Source organism: Schistocerca americana, chromosome 7 (assembly GCF_021461395.2).
Source record: "Schistocerca americana isolate TAMUIC-IGC-003095 chromosome 7, iqSchAmer2.1, whole genome shotgun sequence".
Classification (NCBI taxonomy): Eukaryota; Metazoa; Arthropoda; class Insecta; order Orthoptera; family Acrididae; genus Schistocerca; species Schistocerca americana.
In genome coordinates this window covers 311,847,109-311,865,650 of record NC_060125.1, presented here as the reverse complement: position 1 = coordinate 311,865,650, position 18,542 = coordinate 311,847,109, and the positions used below count along the sequence as shown (strand labels likewise).

Genomic DNA, 18,542 nt, shown 5'->3' with positions numbered 1-18,542 from the left:
ACGTCAACAACTTGTAGTTTGGTTTGTACAAACACAAAGCTTTACTACGTAGTTTTCGTCCTACTGGAGGTGGTATGCCATCGTTTTCTTCCGCCCTTCGAACTGACGTATCGAGTCACTCACAGTCCAACGCAGAATCCGAACGGCAGTGCATCTTGGCATTATCCACATTTCCAAAGAAGTGACAGAAAAATCTTAGGAGTGACTGGAGTTAGAACTGTGAACCATTGTATTTGTAGTCTGGTATAACCAGCGACAAGGGCGCCTTATGGACCAGACCTCTTCGATGTTCTGCATACTTCTCGCATTTGTATCTCAGTACTCGGACATGAGTTCCCTAAAGCAGGAGGATGCAATTTCATTAAAAAAAGAGAAAAAAATATTTTTTCGAGTTACTATAGACGGAAGGAGTTACTATAGAAGGAGTTACTATAGACGCCGGTATCTAAAAAAATGAGTAGCGTAAAATTCTTGTAATCATAATGTCGACAGTTCGAATCTCCATAGTAGCAACTTTTTTCACATGTACGGACTTAAGCGACGAATGAAAATTTGTAACGCTTAATTTCGAACTGCAGTGCAGAAGCCTCCAACTACAGGGCTATTACAAATGATTGAAGCGATTTCATAAATTCACTGTAGCTCCATTGACATATGGTCACGACACACTACAGATACGTAGAAAAACTCATAAAGTTTTGTTCGGCTGAAGCCGCACTTCAGGTTTCTGCCGCCAGAGCGCTCGAGAGCGCAGTGAGACAAAATGGCGACAGGAGCCGAGAAAGCGTATGTCGTGCTTGAAATGCACTCACATCAGTCAGTCATAACAGTGCAACGACACTTCAGGACGAAGTTCAACGAAGATCCACCAACTGCTAACTCCATTCGGCGATGGTATGCGCAGTTTAAAGCTTCTGGATGCCTCTGTAAGGGGAAATCAACGGGTCGGCCTGCAGTGAGCGAAGAAACGGTTGAACGCGTGCGGGCAAGTTTCACGCGTAGCCCGTGCAAGTCGACGAATAAAGCAAGCAGGCAGCTAAACGTACCACAGCCGACGGTTTGGAAAATCTTACGGAAAAGGCTAAAGGAGAAGTCTTACCGTTTACAATTGCTACAAGCCCTGACACCTGATGACAAAGTCAAACGCTTTGAATTTTCGGCGCGGTTGCAACAGCTCATGGAAGAGGATGCGTTCAGTGCGAAACTTGTTTTCAGTGATGAAGCAACATTGTTTCTTAATGGTGAAGTGAACAGACACAATGTGCGAATCTGGGCGGTAGAGAATCCTCACGCATTCGTGCAGCAAATTCGCAATTCACCAAAAGTTAACGTGTTTTGTGCAATCTCACGGTTTAAAGTTTACGGCCCCTTTTTCTTCTGCGAAAAAAACGTTACAGGACACGTGTATCTGGACATGCTGGAAAATTGGCTCATGCCACAACTGGAGACCGACAGCGCCGACTTCATCTTTCAACAGGATGGTGCTCCACCGCACTTCCATCATGATGTTCGGCATTTCTTAAACAGGAGATTGGTAAACCGATGGATCGGTCGTGGTGGAGATCATGATCAGCAATTCATGTCATCGCCTCCACGCTCTCCCGACTTAACCCCATGCGATTTCTTTCTGTGGGGTTATGTGAAAGATTCAGTGTCTAAACATCCTCTACCAAGAAACGTGCCAGAACTGCGAGCTCGCATCAACGATGCTTTCGAACTCATTGATGGGGACATGCTGCGCCGAGTGTGGGAGGAACTTGATTATCGGGTTGATGTCTGCCGAATCACTAAAGGGGCACACATCTAACATTTGTGAATGCCTAAAAAAACTGCTTGAGTTTTTGTATGTGTGTGCAAAGCATTGTGAAAATATCTCAAACAATAAAGTTATTGTAGAGCTGTCAAATCGCTTCAATCATTTGTAATAACCCTGTATATTGGAATAGCACCTCAGCATCGAACTAAATATGGTATACTACCTGAAACCCAGGCATAGGAGCTTTAATCAAATAAACTATATGTTTCCAGAATCCTTTTCAAGTTTGATACCTATACTTTATACATGCAAACTGAAGTGAGGAATAAAAATTTCTACCAAGGCCGAGATTCGAGTTTAGGGGGAATTCCAAGTGCGCTAAACTGTGAATGGGAATTTGGATTGAGGAACGAGGAGTACTATGGTAGTCCATTCACTTGTGCGAAGCCACTGTGCTAGGATGGCATAGTGGTTAGTACATCTGCCAAATGAGCAGGTGACCCAAATTCGAATCCCGGCCTCAGTATAAATTTTCATTCGTAACGTCAGTCTGCTTATACAACTGACAGATTTGCAACAGGCCACTGAGCCACACGAAATTGTTATTAGTTATTAATAAAAAATAGTTTCGCTATTGCGTATGCTCAGCTGTTAACATGCAACATGTTACCATAATAAAATTAATTATGTTAGTTACCTTTTAAATAGCTAGTAATGCCTGCGTTCATTAATGCTATTTTTTGATGTTCCAATAAACTGTAACACTAAAAGTATCTCGAGTTCATGAGCTGGGCATTTTATATGGTACTACAGTGTAACATACGTGCAGGTACTGGCCAACTTTGTATCCAAAGAATCAATAACGTGGCTGACTTAAGCATCTTCAAGATTTTGACGATTGGGCACGCTGATGGCTAGCAAGGAATATCGTTGAAACGACAAAGCCTGTCCTTTGTTGAACGTGCTGCTGGCAGTAATATCTACCGCAGCGGCTGATCCCGGAAGAGGTTCGAGTCCTCCCTCGAGCATAGGTGTGTGTGTGTGTGTTTGTCCTTAGGATAATTTAGGTTAATTAGTGTGTAAGCTTAGGGACTGATGACCTTAGCAGTTAAGTCCCATAAGATTTCACACACAGTAATATCTACCGCAACTGGAAGAAGTATATGAAACCACCAGCATTTAAGGCGCTGAACGCAATGTCCCATCATATAAAATGAATGTCGTACGCTTTCATATTGCGTAAAGCAAAGTAAATGACTGTTGTACAACAGCTAGAAATAATTCTGGAGAAGACAAAATTATTTACGAGGAGAATGTTATTTTGCCGCCGTTCAGAATGAGATTCCGCTGCAGATATGTATACCATTGTTGGCTCCGCGACATTGACAGTTACGACTTCAGTGAACGGGGAACGTTGTGATTCGATCTTTACGAGCTGCCTTGTCAGTGGACTCGCGTTTTGTATTGCGTAGTCGTGTCAGGATACTTAGTCTAGCAACAGAACGCCTGCTTCGTACATGACAGAATGTCCACAGACCAGTGGGAAACTACATGGTGCGTCTGAAAAGCTCGGTGAATGGTCTCAGAAAATAAAACAAACAAGAGTTACAAGCAACATTCCTTCATAGTAACAACTATTAGCTGCAACAGACTTCTGAAGTCAGTTGTGAATCTAAAACTTCCTGGCAGATTAAAACTGCGTGCCAGACCGAGACTCGAACTCGGGACCTTCGCCTTTCGCGGGCAAGTGCTCTACCAACTGAGCTACCCAAGCACAACTCACGCCCCATCCTCACAGCTCTACTTCTGCCAGTACTTCGTCTCCTACCAACCTTGCAAAACTAGCACTCCTGAAAGAAAGGATATTGCGGAGACATGGCTTAGCCACAGCCTGGGGGATGTTTCCAGAATGAGATTTTCACTCTGCAGCAGAGTGTGCGCTGATATGAAACTTCCTGGCAGATTAAACCTGTGAGGCGGACCGAGACTCAAACTCGGGACCTTTGCCTTTCGCGGGCAAGTGCTCTACCAAATGACGTGAGTCGTGCTTGGGTAGCTCAGTTGGTAGAGCACTTGCCCGCGAAAGGCAATGGTCCCGAGTTCGAGTCTCGGTCCGCCTCACAGTTTTAATTTGCCAGGAAGTTTCACATCAGCGCACACTCCGCTGCAGAGTGAAAATCTCATTCTGGAGTTGTGAAGCTGTTGGAAACTGTCATCAAACACTACTTGCTCGCTCGAAGCACTGTGCTCACGCGTTATCGGATATCCGTAACGTATGCGAAGCTTGACTTTCAGGACTAATTTAAGGGGCAGGAGGGACAATAGGAAGTCTGCCGGCGCCAAACTTCGAACGATTCCACAACAAGTGTTTGATGGCACATTCTAACAGCTTCAAAACCGATACTAGAAGTGTTTCTAGTTATTGGTGATTACTTTGGTGGCCAGTAAAAGTACTTTGTTTCGAACTGTTGCTTCCCTTGTTTTCTGAGATCATTTACCTAACTTTTCACACGAGCATTGCCTTATTCTGTCTCATACAAACATTCTTAGGAAACATACTATGAGACTCGTGAATTACGTTAACATTATTGAGAACCATTTGCATCATCCCACCAGGCACAGCACTTTCCAATTAGACAACTGTTCATATTATGAAGTCGGCATCTCAGTATATAGGACCGGTAAGCGTGTTGGGCGAACTGCAGCTGATAAATGAGTTCCGCCAAGTCACTCGACGTAAACACTCTGTAACGCACATTCGACGCCCTGCAGAACGGAGACTGTTAATCGCCTTCTTGTAGTCGAGGTGTGCAGGAGAAACTGCACACGGTTTTTCCTTCTTCAAAGCATTCTAGAGAATGTCTCTAACATTTGATTTAGAGATGTTACTCCATCGTGCTTTGTAACACTGCAACGTTGAGAGAATACGGTCCCTCGTGCCTGCTCACTAACTGACTGATCGAATGTACATCTGTTGTTTACGATTGTTAGTTCAAGCTGCCACCGTTGTCATTGCCATTGGTCGCATCTACGCCAAAAAAACAGTCTCAGAACGTTTTGGACGGCCATTGTGAAAAACCACAAACAATACGCAAACATCTCGAAGATCTGGCCCAGTTTAAATTAAATCCTTCCCTCATACAATGCAATTCTTCCTTCTTACCAATAGGTAAGCGTGAAATTTCTTTTTATGTATACGCAAATGTAAAATTCCTTTTTTGAAAATGTAAATGTGAAAATGTCCATTTTTTATTAGTCTGTAAAATATGGGCAATTGCACATTTGCAAGATACAAGCTGCGCCTGAACAGTTCGGTTGGTTGGTTGGGGGGAGGGGACCAACAGCGATGTCATCGGATTACCGGATTAGAGAAGGGTGGGGAAGGAGGTCGCCGTGCCCTTTTTTAAAAGTAACCATCCCGGCATTTGCCTGAAGCAATTTGGGGAAATCACGGAAAGCCTAAATCAGAATGGCCAGACGCGTGTTTGAACCGTCGTCCCCGCGAATGCGAGTCCAACGTGAACACATCGGTGAATGGTCTTAGAGCATATGGGAAAGAAGAGTTACGAAAAAAAATTACGGGCCTTCAAAGAATATCACCTTCACATTTACTGATTGTTCCGTCGATTCTTGATAGAATATTTTGTACGTTATGAATGAAACACACACACCACTGGTGTAAAGTTATACAATATTTCTTATTTGTTAGCGAACTTGTTTTCGGTTGTTACGCCATCATCAGATACAAAGACATGCGAGGCAGTGAAATTTTGTTGGAGCAATGATTTTAAACTAGTGGATGACACAGCATTTCCATTTACAGAAATGAAAATGTTAATGTTAGAATAGGTCGGTCTGGCAGGGCAATACATACCCTCTTGAAGGAACACCACTGAAGTTGGAAATTTAGGAAAGGAGACTACTTTCGCAGACCACTTGCTTAAAAAAGGCCTAGTTACAAGGTGAAATATGAAGTATAACATCATGTCCACAAAGGAAGGAAGATGATTTTTGAAATTATGGAAATTAATAAAAACATGTGCATCAACCCAAGCCTAGTACTGAATGACGAGACACAGTTCCCTTACTCACCACTTCTAACTGCAAATACTACTCATAATCACATCCAGGCCACGTTGTAAATTGCCCCTCTTACTCACATGCTCCACTTCCTTTATTTCAGTTACTATCATTTTCCTTGTTGTGTTAAAATAATTTTACTTGGCTGCATCACTCACTCACCTGCTTAATATCACTATTATATCTCTGTTTAATATCACTATTATATCTAATCTATTTGCAATTTTTGATATATTAAAGATAACATTATTTTATTTACTTACATCTTTAGAATATGTCACCAAAACTTATTGTTAAATTGTGTTCTTCTATGTACTCCTGTTGTAATTTGTCTATAGTTCATCAGTTACTGTCACATATCTTAGTTACATCATCTTACGTCGCTTGTTTTATTCCTATTCTAACATTAACATTCTCATCTCTGGAAATACAGATACTCTGTAGACGAACTAGTTTAAAATCTGTGATCCAACAAAATTTCACTGCACCACATACTTATTGTCTTTGTGCCTGATGATGGCGTAACAGCCGAAAACCAGTTTGTGTAACAGCTGAAGAATATTGTATAATAATTCACCAGTGTTGTGTGTGTTTCATTCATAATACAATCCGGAGACTAAGCGACAGCCGATTGCATGGTGTTCGTCTTCCCCGACTCGCAAAAAAAGTCAGCTGACAAAACACAAGATTCGGACGATACTGGTCGCCGTATTTGAAAGCAAGGACTTGATCCTTCACTAATTTGTACCTGACGGAGGTGAGGAAGACGATTAACAACAGGCCATTGACTGTCTCTTGGTCTCCGGATCGTACTGGTAGCACCACCTCTCATGTCCCGTAATGATGCAGATATCCAACATCGCCTGAGCATAGTACTTCGAACGATGCCACAGAAGTGTTTGATGACAATTCCCAACAGCTTTACAATCAATATCAAACGTGAGTTGCGGCTAATGGCGGCTACTTCGAAGGGCAATAAAAGTATTTTGTTTGTAACTTATTTCCTTTATATTCTGAGACCATTCGTCGAACTTCTCAGATGAACCTTGTGTCTACATTTGTACTGATAATAAAACTTAAAACCGCCGTGCCTGTACATCGAAAATATTTGCCAAAAACTGATTGGGGGCTGATGTAGGAAGGGTAATAGATTACAATAAGATTATTTTAAGAGCTTTGTCTGTCTGTTTGAACACGCTAATCTTCGAAACTATTAGACTAATTTTCATGGGGTAACGTATGGGGCTAATTTCGTCAACATCGGACCATGAAAGAAAATACATCGTAATTTAAAGTTTTATCTAAAATCGTCTGCTCGGTTTAGTACTTTGGATATGTAATCATCATGGTGTAAAATACTAAAGAACCAATAGATGGCAGCGTTAATTTCTGAATACACCACAGAACCAATAGATAGCGCTGTTAGTTCTTTTACCTCACTGACAGCTTTAAAGCACCACAACCTTATCTTTAGGAACACAAACTAACATTGAATTTACTTGGCTAGGATATACGGCCAAGAGGTCTACTAGTATCAAACACAAACTTTAATTTGAGGAAGAAATTTCTGAAAAAGTACATTTGAAGCACAGCATTGTACGGTAGTGAAACATGGCCTGTGGGAAAACCGGAACAGAAGAGAATGGAAGCATTTCAGATGTAGTGCTACAGGAGAATGTTGAAAATTAAGTGGACTAATAAGCGAAGATTTGAGGAGTTTCTCCACAGAATCGTTGAGGAAAGGAATATATGGAAAACACTGACACGGAGGGACAGTATGATGGGACATCTGTTAAGACAGCAGAGAATAACTTATGTGGTATTAGAGGGAGTTGTAGAAGGTAAAATCTATAGAGGAGGGCAGAGATTGGAAGACATACAGCAAATACATGAGAACGGTAGGTTGCAAATGCTTGTCTGAGATGAAAAGGTTGGTACAGGTGAGTAGAGTAATTCATGTGGGGAGGGGGGGATTAAACCAGTCAGAAGACTGATGACGCAAGAAGGATACGGATTTACTGATGTCACTTTGTGTATTAAAACTTAACCAAGTTTCTTTTCTTCTTTCGATAAGTTTTACTTATTTTTCACAGTTTGACTAGGTTCAGATGGTTCAGATGGCTCTGAGCACTATGGGACTTAACATCTATGGTCATCAGTCCCCTAGAACTTAGAACTACTTAAACCTAACTAACCTAAGGACAGCACACAACACCCAGCCATCACGAGGCAGAGAAAATCCCTGACCCCGCCGGGAATCGAACCCGGGAACCCGGGCGTGGGAAGCGAGAACGCTACCGCACGACCACGAGATGCGGGCACAGTTTGACTAGGAAAAATGAATTCATTGCGTTACCTTTGTGATTTGTATGCTACTTACTAAATTTTGATTTCGTACTGTGTACAAATAAAAATGCCTAGAAAATGGTTCTCTCTCTTATTACACAACAGCAGCTAAAATACGGAGGACTATGTGGTCTCAAGAATCCAATGAAGATCATGCGGTGAGACATGGTGCGGCTTGAGAACATCAGGGTTTAACTCGCTGTTTGGAATATCGTTTCGAATGTTAGATACGCGTAACTCTGACTGAGAGCGTCGTGCGTTCGCTCCTCACTACATGTTACAAACAAGTCATCTGGCCATAGATAACTTAATGCTACCCGTGCAAAGCCAGATCAGGTCGGTAGTACGCAAAAAATGAATAAATAAATTGTACTTACATAACACGTGGCTGAAGAGAGCGTATTGCGTGCCTTCAAGCAGCCCGCTCCATCCCATCAGGATGGGAAATGAAAAGTGGAAGAAAAATAGGGATATACCACTGCAGCTCGCTCGCAGGATGAGCGAAAGATACACAGCCGAAATATCAGATGAATAAATAATGGTTTCAGCTATTGCACGCAGAAATGTAGCGGATCAAACAAAGAATTGTTAGGTTATTCATCGTTGCGTTTTTCGATATGTTTAATAAACACAACAGATACACATAACAGAGGAGTGAGTCATCGATTACGTATTCCCATTCGTTATTTACAACAATCTTCCAATGTTGAGGTAGGAGCCCATTTTCATGCGGAAAGGAATTTCCTTGAAGGTTGTTCGATAGAGTGTGGAAAACGCGAAAATCTGAGGGCACAACATTAGCTGAATAAAGTTGGCGTGGAATGACTTCCCAGTCCGACTCCTGTAGAGTGTTTTTTTGTCAGTGTAGCAGGAATGCGGGCGGGCGTTATCGTGAAATAGCATCACAGACCGTGCTCTTGGACTGCGTCTGCAAGACGTCTCAGTTGTTGACAATGAATGTCAGCAGTGATGGTTTCAACTCGGGGAAGCAATTCGTAGTACACCACACTGTCGCTGTGTAACATTATCTTTGGTGGATGCACGCAGGTCTTTGCACGGGGAGTTGCTTCTTTGTTCGGGCTCAACAATTTCTTTCTTTTCGTTATGTTAGCACAAAGACACTATTTGACGTTTCCAGTAACGATACACGATTGGAATGTCGGCGTTGTCCACGGGGCAATTGATGACGAGCAAGCAAACACGCACATACGGGCCTCGCGGGATTAGCCGAGCGGTCTTAGGCGCTGCAGTCATGGACTGTGCGGCTGGTGCCGGCGGAGGTTCGAGTCCTCCCTCGGCATATATATATATATATATATATATATATATTCTGTTGGTGCATAAGCTCGTTTTTGTTTGCATGTTAGTATTCCGGCTGATATATGCAGCGATAGTCATTTTTTATCTGTAGTTCACTGCTGCTCTTTGAGTTTACACATTGCATTTTGTCATTTGGAGACAGTGAGTGGAGCTGTGGACGCTAGGTAATGGAGTGCCAAGTGGAGAAATCTAAACATTTCCGACATATTCTTCTGTCTGATTTCAGAAGAGGTGACACGAGCGGAGACAGCCAGAAACATCTGCGCGCATATGGAGATAATACCATTGAACAGAGCACTGGTTTCATCGTTTTAAGGGGGGATCGTATTGATATTAATGACTCTCCACGTTCAGCAGAACCTTCGGTGTTCGATGAAGGTCGTTTGAAGGCATTAATCCACAGTGATTCACGTCAGTGTACTCTAGGACTGGGAAATGTGATGAACTGTGATCATTGCATCATCGTGCGACATTCTGCATGCGATGGGGAAGGTTCAAAAAACGCGCATAAGGGTACCGCATGTTCTAAACCAAAATCACAAAAATCATCACGTGGCCGTATGTGCGTTCAAACGTGTGTGAAATCTTATGGGACTTAACTGCTAAGATCATCAGTCCCTAAGCTTACACACTACTTAACCTAAATTATCCTAAGAACAAACACACACATATATATATATATATATATATATATATACGAAACTGTTCTTTCGAGCGGATAAAGGAAACGGGTTGTCTTCTCCTCTTAGTTTCTTTGTTCGAGCTGACGTAATGCCGTGCGCAGCAGTACAACACAGGTTGGAGACATACGGAGGTGTCGCCAGCAGCAGCAGCTATGCACGGTGAAAGCCGCGCTCCGGTCAGCGGCTCGGCCGGCGCACCCATTCCGCCCACGCGAGACACCGCCCTTCACCGAGCCGGCAGCCGCGTCGCGCCGCCGTAACTCTCCTTCGCCACTTCCCTTTCTCGCTGGGGGCGTCGCGCCGCGGGCCGGCGCTATTGTGGCCGGTGATCCGGAGCGCGGCTTTCGCTGCCGCGCAGACGGCGGCGAAAGCAGCCCCTGACCCCGGCGCGTTCCACGCTGGTTAGGTTACGGCCCCCTGTTTACCCGCAGCGGCAGCCGTGCAGGGCGTGGCTGGCGACCTTCGCCTCAGACGCCGACTTGGGAGGGGCGCCGTGTCGCTACGCGGCGCTCCACTCTGCTGCCGTTTCCCCATCAGATAACCTGGCTCACGCCGGCCGCTAGTCTAGAGCGCTAGTAACAATATTTTTACCATTACCTCCAGGCAGTGCCAATCGGTCTTATGAATAAAAAGGAGAACACTCTCCGGAGAAGACTCTCCGGAGAAGACTCTCCGGAGAAGACTCTCCGGAGAAGACTCTCAGAGCAAAAAGAAATTCTCCGAGAAAGTATAGATTTCACACGAATAAAAATTTCGAAGCATATTCTCTGACGAGAGAGTTCCTTCTCGCTACTTCCCCTCCTCCTCGAGAAGGTTCTCGGTGTGTGTTGTCCACCATGTCCGACACAGAACACACGCGTAATGTTACACGCATTCAGCTCGCTCAAACAGGCAAACTATTCTCTGTACAAATATAGAACTAGCATCAGTGTGTTCTGGAAGAGTTGCACCACGCTTAGATTTTAAATTTGTGCCGAAACAAATTATTAAGAGGATTACGGACAGTTTACGAAAATGCATTTTCTAACGATGTTACCGAATTTTCGACATCCGGGAAACTATATTGTCACTGAAGTTAAGTGGACGCATTATGCGAACACTCTTAAGATTATATGACATGTTCACCAACTCCAAACGGGAACTCTGCCAGAACTTTCTATCACGAGATAATTTTTATTGAATACGACGCATAATGGTCCGCCCGCTCTCAAATACGTAAAGAGTCATCCGTGAGGTTCGTTGAGAGAAACAGGTAGCTAGGCTTGTGATAAACCAGTTATTTTTCTTAGCCGTCTGCTTATTTCTAACATACCAAAATATAAGATTTATGCTGTGGGAAAACATGATTAACATCTGACAACATCAGTGACACGGTTACCTGCTGTATATCTAAGTATTCCCGTAAATCAGCCTGAATACTTCTATCTGTTAAATAACAACAAATATGTTTTAATTTTCACTTCATTTGAAGGGCCGACCTCTTCACCACGCCGGCCGGTGTGGCCGAGCGGTTCTAGGCGCTTCAGTCCATAACCGAGCGACCGCTAAGGTCGCAGGTTCCAAGTCTGCGTCGGGCATGGATGTGTCTGATGTCCTTAGGCTAGTTAGGTTTAAGTAGTTCTAAGTTCTAGGGGACTCATGACCTCAGATTTCAAGTCCCATAGTGCTCAGAGCCATTTGAACCATTTTGAACCTCTTCACCACGCTCATCCCTCACCAGTCAAGATTTCTAGTATGTTGTATATGGCACTCCTTCCTACCACTGTACAAAAATTTCAGACCGGTGGAAGTCGCCGTGCGGTTCTGGGAGCTTCAGTCCATAACCGAGCGACCTCTAAGGTCGCAGGTTCGAATCCGGCCTCGGGCATGGATGTGTGTGATGTCCTTAGGTTAGTTAGGTTTAACTAGTTCTAAGGGACTAATGACCTCAGAAGTTGAGTCCCATAGTGCTCAGAAGCATTTGAACCATTTTTTTACATGAACTATTCGCGATATTCGACCTTCTTTTGTCTCTATTGTTTGGGATATCAAGCCACCAGCATAGTCGGCTATTTTCTTAACATTATTAATTTAAACGTGCCCATGAGTATAATGAAAGAGAAACGACTTTCTCAAACGTTACGCGAAAACTAATTACGTTGACAATTCGATTCCAATTTAACCGTTACAAGCACAGAAGTTTCGTAGTCAGAAGTCCCTCAATAATGCCGATGGCGCAATAAGGCAAGTCTGTGAAGGCTAAAAATGATCGAATATGGGAAATAATTCGTGCAATCGTTAATTTTTGTATAGTGGTAGAAGGGAGCGGCGTGAACAACATATTAGAAATCCTGACCGGTGGAACCTGAGTGTGGGTGTGGAGGTGTGTTTTAAGGTCATTTTTGTACGTTTTTCTTGAATAACTTGAAAACTGTGGCCTCCAGCGAAAAGTATCACAATAAAGAATTTTACTACATTAAATTTCCTACAAAAAGATGCTGCTCATTTTTCTGTAGGACAAATAGTTTGTGTGTGGTGAGCGAGAGAATACGAAAATCTCACATAAGGTGAGTGTGTGTTGCATAAAATCTATCGGTAGGGTAGCTGAATCACCTTGTATAATAATTGCGTTATACAGGGCATAACTAATTTCGCTTCACTGGCGTTGAAGATTTGTAGTGGGGACCAAGATGGTTAAGTTAGCAGCTCATCTCCAGAAACATAGTTTTCCCGCTACATACAAAATACCGTGGCACACGTTCAAATCACCCACATTTTCGGCGCTATCAACTACGGCATTAAGTATGTCATTCACCGACCACATGATGTTCCGTGCCCACTTCAGGCTTGTTTACAAGCCATTCAGCTGAGTTTGCGATCTGCCCAGAGGTTTGTACCTGCTGTTGTGCTTGCGGTCTCTGTTCATACTGTACTGCTGTACAGTAGTAGTCATTCGATACAATACCGAATGCAAGTAGTACATACATTTCATTTTTAGTGTATTGCCGGCTGCGGTGGCCGTGCGGTTCTAGGCGCTGCAGTCCGGAACCGCGAGACTGCTACGGTCGCAGGTTCGAATCCTGCCTCGGGCATGGATGTGTGTGATGTCCTTAGGCTAGTTAGGTTTAAGTAGTTCTAAGTTCTAGGGGACTGATAACCTAAGATGTTAAGTCCCATAGTGCTCAGAGCCATTTGAACCATTTTTTAGTGTATTGGTGTTGCCCACGTGAATCACACGTTTGCGGAATACACCGACATGTGTTAGTGTACGACAGAGCTCAATGCAATGGTAGGGCCGTTCGTCAGTTGTATGTGGAGCGTTTTCCACATCGCCAGATACCTTCGCACTCCCTCTTTGCTGCGGTGTACCCATCACCAGCAAGGGCGACTGTGGTGCTCCAAGACGGCGCCACACAGTCGAGTGTGAAGAGGCTGTAGTACTCCTTGCAGAGGGAGAGGATGCACTGATGAGTACCAGGAGCTTAGCAGTTGGACTGAATGTGGATCACCCGCTAGTTTAAGTTAGATTAAGTACAGTGTAAGACTAGGACCGGTGACCTGACCAGTTTGGTCCCACAGGAACTTATCACAAATTTCCAAATTTCACCGAACTGTCTGGCGTGTTCTGCATGAGCAGCAGCTACACGCTTACCATCCCAGAAGGTGCAGGCAATGCAGCCACAGGATTTTGCGTCACGAGCCCACTTCCGCAAGTAGTTCTAGGACCGTTCCAATGGCGACCAGTTATCATGTGCTAATGTGCTACAGCACACTGTAAATACCATAACAAAATCATGCCTTTTCTCTCTGAATACGAGTCGGAAACCATACTAAAATTACATTTGTCTTCGGATGCGAGTCAGAAAATGCACAAAAATTACGCCATTTCTCATCGAATGTGTACTGGCACCGAAATGAAACGGAGGAAAGCAAGTTATGTAGCGCTCTCACCGGGATAACTAGAAACCAGTGTCTAGTGCTGAAATGATGGTCAGACGCGCTACAATCAACTCAGAGAAGGGACGCAGTTGTCTGTTTACATCAACTGCGCATGCTCTAATGTGAGGAGATCCCTACCGGCACTAGAGTGTTAAGTCACTCGCAGTGGTCAGATCTTTTTTTTTTTTTTTTTTTTTTTTCAACCTGTGGGTACTGTCTCTACGTATGCGTACACCATAATTACTCTACCACGCAAACATTTGGGCTTACACTCGTCTGGTATGAGACGTTCCGGGAGGGAGGAGGGAGGGGGTGTCCACTAGGGGCCGAACCGCACGATAATCCTGTGTTCGGTGTGGGGCGGCGGTGGGGTGGGTAGACTGCTGTGGCCTGTTGTGGGGTTGTGAGCCACTGAGGGCTACAGCAGGACGCAGTCTCTCCGTCGTTTCTAGGTCCCCGGTTCAATGCACACACACACACACACACACACACACACACACACACACACACACCAGGGGTTTTTGTGGAACAACTGTCATAGTAGTTCTGTGGGTGAGTGGCCAAGTTCGCTGACTAGTAATATTTAGACCTGGGCTCGATTCCTGCTGCAACCAAAGTTTTTTAGTCCATTTTATTTTATTCCTCACAATGTCAAACAATTAATTATACAATTTAAATATGTTTAAACAGTTCAATTCATATACAAAAAATCAATATACTAAGTTTATCTACGATTGCTACCCTTCTTAAGTCAAAAGGCTCTAGTTGGTCATAAAACAAGTATATGAGCAAATTCAATGCGAAAGCTTATCTTTTCTCGTAGTGGGCACCACAGCAATGAATTTATTAAAAGGAGGAGGAATTTACAACTTTTGGTGGATTAATTTAATTTGTTTACAACTAGTCTTAACTTAATTCTCATGTGATTTTGTTGTTTGGAAATTTGTGGTAAGGTCTTATGGGACCAAACTACTGAGGTCGTCGGTCCCTAAGCCTACACACTACTTAATCTAACTTAAACTAACTTACGCTAAGGACAACACACACATCCATGCCCGAGGGAGGACTCGAACCTCCGATGGGGGGATGTTGTTGTTCTGCAATAGAAAATTATGCCTTAGATATTTAAAAGTCATTGTCTTTAAATTTGCATTTTCTATTCGTTTTGGATCACGAATGCTGTCTTGTTGATTTGGCAGGTTGAAATTTACAGCGTTATAAACTCTGCAAATTTCAAGCTGTCAAACCAACAAGGCAGCATCTGTGAATCAAATGACAGAAAACACAAATTATACCTTCCTGAACGTCAAACTGTAAAACCAAAATATGTCATGCGCATGAACCGGAGATCCGGATTAATAATGATCATATAAACAAGGTTATACTTTAAAAAGAAACGAGAAAACAATCGGTGATTAACGATTCAATTATTTGCTGTATTGTTAAATAGAGCCATATATAAACTACACTGACGGAAAAAAAAATCGCAGCACCAAGAGTTTTGAGACATAAACGAAAGTTGGTTGGCGTGTTTGTACATCCGAAAGCTGACGTCCATTGAAATTTCGCGCTGGACGTATAGGAGTGGTACTAGTAGCGCCACTATGGTGTTGCAGATCAGGTTTGCTATAAATACACGCTGTAACGATCATGAGCGTCAGTTACCCTTGAGACTGGACGTGGTGAGTTGTTAGTCAGCAATGCCTTTAAGGCGACAACGACGCCATTACCAACACCTCACTGAGTTTGAACGAGGTCGTGTAATAGGGCTAAAAGAAGCTGGATGTTCCATCTGCGATACTGCTGGAAGACTTGACAGAAATGCAGCCAGTGTACATGATTGCTGCCAGTGGTGGTTGCGGGAATATACGGTTGCAAGAAGATCGGCCTCCGGATGGACACGTAGAACCACCGAGAGGGAAGACCATCGTGTTCGGCATACGCCTCAGTCGCATCTTACTGAAACTGCAGCAGCAATCTGAGCAGCAGTAGCACCACAATGACACAACGAACTGTTACAGAACGATCAACTTCTCATGGTTGGGATTCACAGTCATATAATATTTCTTAAAAGACACCACAGTCGCCGCTGACTGTATGAAATATTTATTATTATGATTACAATTACGGCCTTAGGGTCATTTTCAAGTAACACTGCAGAAGTTCAAGTAACACTGCAAAAGTTACCTAATCGCAAAAAACACAAAAATGAAGCACAGGGTGTATACACATAATTAAACAAACATTTCATTAAGATAGTAGCGTAATTATAAAAAATTGGTGAGAAATATACATAACTTACATTCTGTCAGAATATAAGACTACCTGACATGAGTACACGTCGTCGTCAAAATGTAGCCTTTGACTGCGAGAGTCCCACAAGATCTGATGAGTACGACACTTATTAAATGGTAAAATATTGTTAAATATGTGCTGTATTGTCAATGTTACCATCGTTCTAATTATCTATCACAAATAAAAGCTCAGGTGCACTGACATGTGGAGCTAAGTCTGTTGGCGCGAAAATACATTTACTAAAGATACTGCCTGTGCACGTAGCAAAGATAGTGCAGACCAAGGATACAACTTATAAGCTTTATATCGTAAAGTCTTTTCGTCTACCGGCATCATACAGCTTTCTAAATAGTACTATGATTGTAAGGGGCAGTAGGACAGGATGGGAATATTTATTTATAACATAATAGAGGGTAATACATGTGTTATCTGTTAAAAAGCTCTCACATTAACTTAAGTGCTCGTAAATGAGATGAAGACAGAGCTCTGATATATAATACTTCGTGTGCGTATACATTTTACGAAGATAAATGACGTAAAACGCTCGCCAGCAATTCAGTTCACTGTGCAGGACAACAAATTGGGACAAAACATCACAATGCCTCAGCACAAATACAGGATGCATCCTTCAACCAGGCTCTATCATAGCGAACAAGACTAAGTAAATACGTTATACTGTTGTTGTTGTGGTCTTCAGTCCTGAGACTGGTTTGATGCAGCTCTCCATGCTACTCTATCCTGTGCAAGCTTTTTCATCTCCCAGTACCTACTGCAACCTACATCCTTCTGAATCTGCTTAGTGTATTCATCTCTTGGTCTCCCTCTACGATTTTTACCCTCCACGCTGCCCTCCAATACTAAATTGGTGATCCCTTGATGCCTCAGAACATGTCCTACCAACCGATCCCTTCTTCTGGTCAAGTTGTGCCACAAACTTCTCTTCTCCCCAATCCTATTCAATACTTCCTCATTAGTTATGTGATCTACCCATCTAATCTTCAGCATTCTTCTGTAGCACCACATTTCGAAAGCTTTTATTCTCTTCTTGTCCAGACTATTTATCGTCCATGTTTCACTTCCATACATGGCTACACTCCATACGAATACTTTCAGAAATGACTTCCTGACACTTAAATCAATACTGGATGTTAACAAATTTCTCTTCTTCAGAAACGCTTTCCTTGCCATTGCCAGCCTACATTTTATATCCTCTCTACTTCGACCATCATCAGTTATTTTGCTCCCCAAATAGCAAAACTCCTTTACTACTTTAAGTGCCTCATTTCCTAATCTAATTCCCTCAGCATCACCCGACTTAATTAGACTACATTCCATTATCCTTGTTTTGCTTTTGTTGATGTTCATCTTATATCCTCCTTTCAAGACACTGTCCATTCCATTCAACTGCTCTTCCAAGTCCTTTGCTGTCTCTGACAGAATTACAATGTCATCGGCGAACCTCAAAGTTTTTATTTCTTCTCCATGAATTTTAATACCTACTCCGAATTTTTCTTTTGTTTCCTTTACTGCTTGCTCAATATACAGATTGAACAACATCGGGGACAGGCTACAACCCTGTCTTACTCCCTTCCCAACCACTGCTTCCCTTTCATGTCCCTCGACTCTTATAACTGCCATCTGGTTTCTGTACAAATTGTAAATAGCCTTTCGCTCCCTGTATTTTACCCCTGCCACCTTTAGAATTTGAAAGAGAGTATTCCAGTCAACATTGTCAAAAGCTTTCTCTAAGTCTACAAATGCTAGAAACGTAGGTTTGCCCTTCCTTAATCTTTCTTCTAAGATAAGTCGTAAGGTCAGTATTGCCTCACGTGTTCCAGTGTTTCTACGGAATCCAAACTGATCTTCCCCGAGGTTGGCTTCTACTAGTTTTTCCATTCGTCTGCAAAGAATTCGTGTTAGTATTTTGCAGCTGTGACTTATTAAGCTGATAGTTCGGTAATTTTCACATCTGTCAACACCTGCTTTCTTTGGGATTGGAATTATTATATTCTTCTTGAAGTCTGAGGGTATTTCGCCTGTCTCATACATCTTGCTCACCAGATGGTAGAGTTTTGTCAGGACTGGCTCTCCCACGGCCGTCAGTAGTTCCAATGGAATATTGTCTACTCCGGGGGCCTTGTTTC

At 43.0% G+C, this 18,542-nt stretch overlaps 1 protein-coding gene across 1 annotated transcript in view; it reads right to left on the bottom strand.

Annotated features, from left to right (window-relative positions):
• The window catches only part of LOC124622361, a 479,351-nt gene that overhangs the window by 367,638 nt on the left and 93,171 nt on the right, over positions 1 to 18,542 (bottom strand). The window lies entirely within an intron of this gene.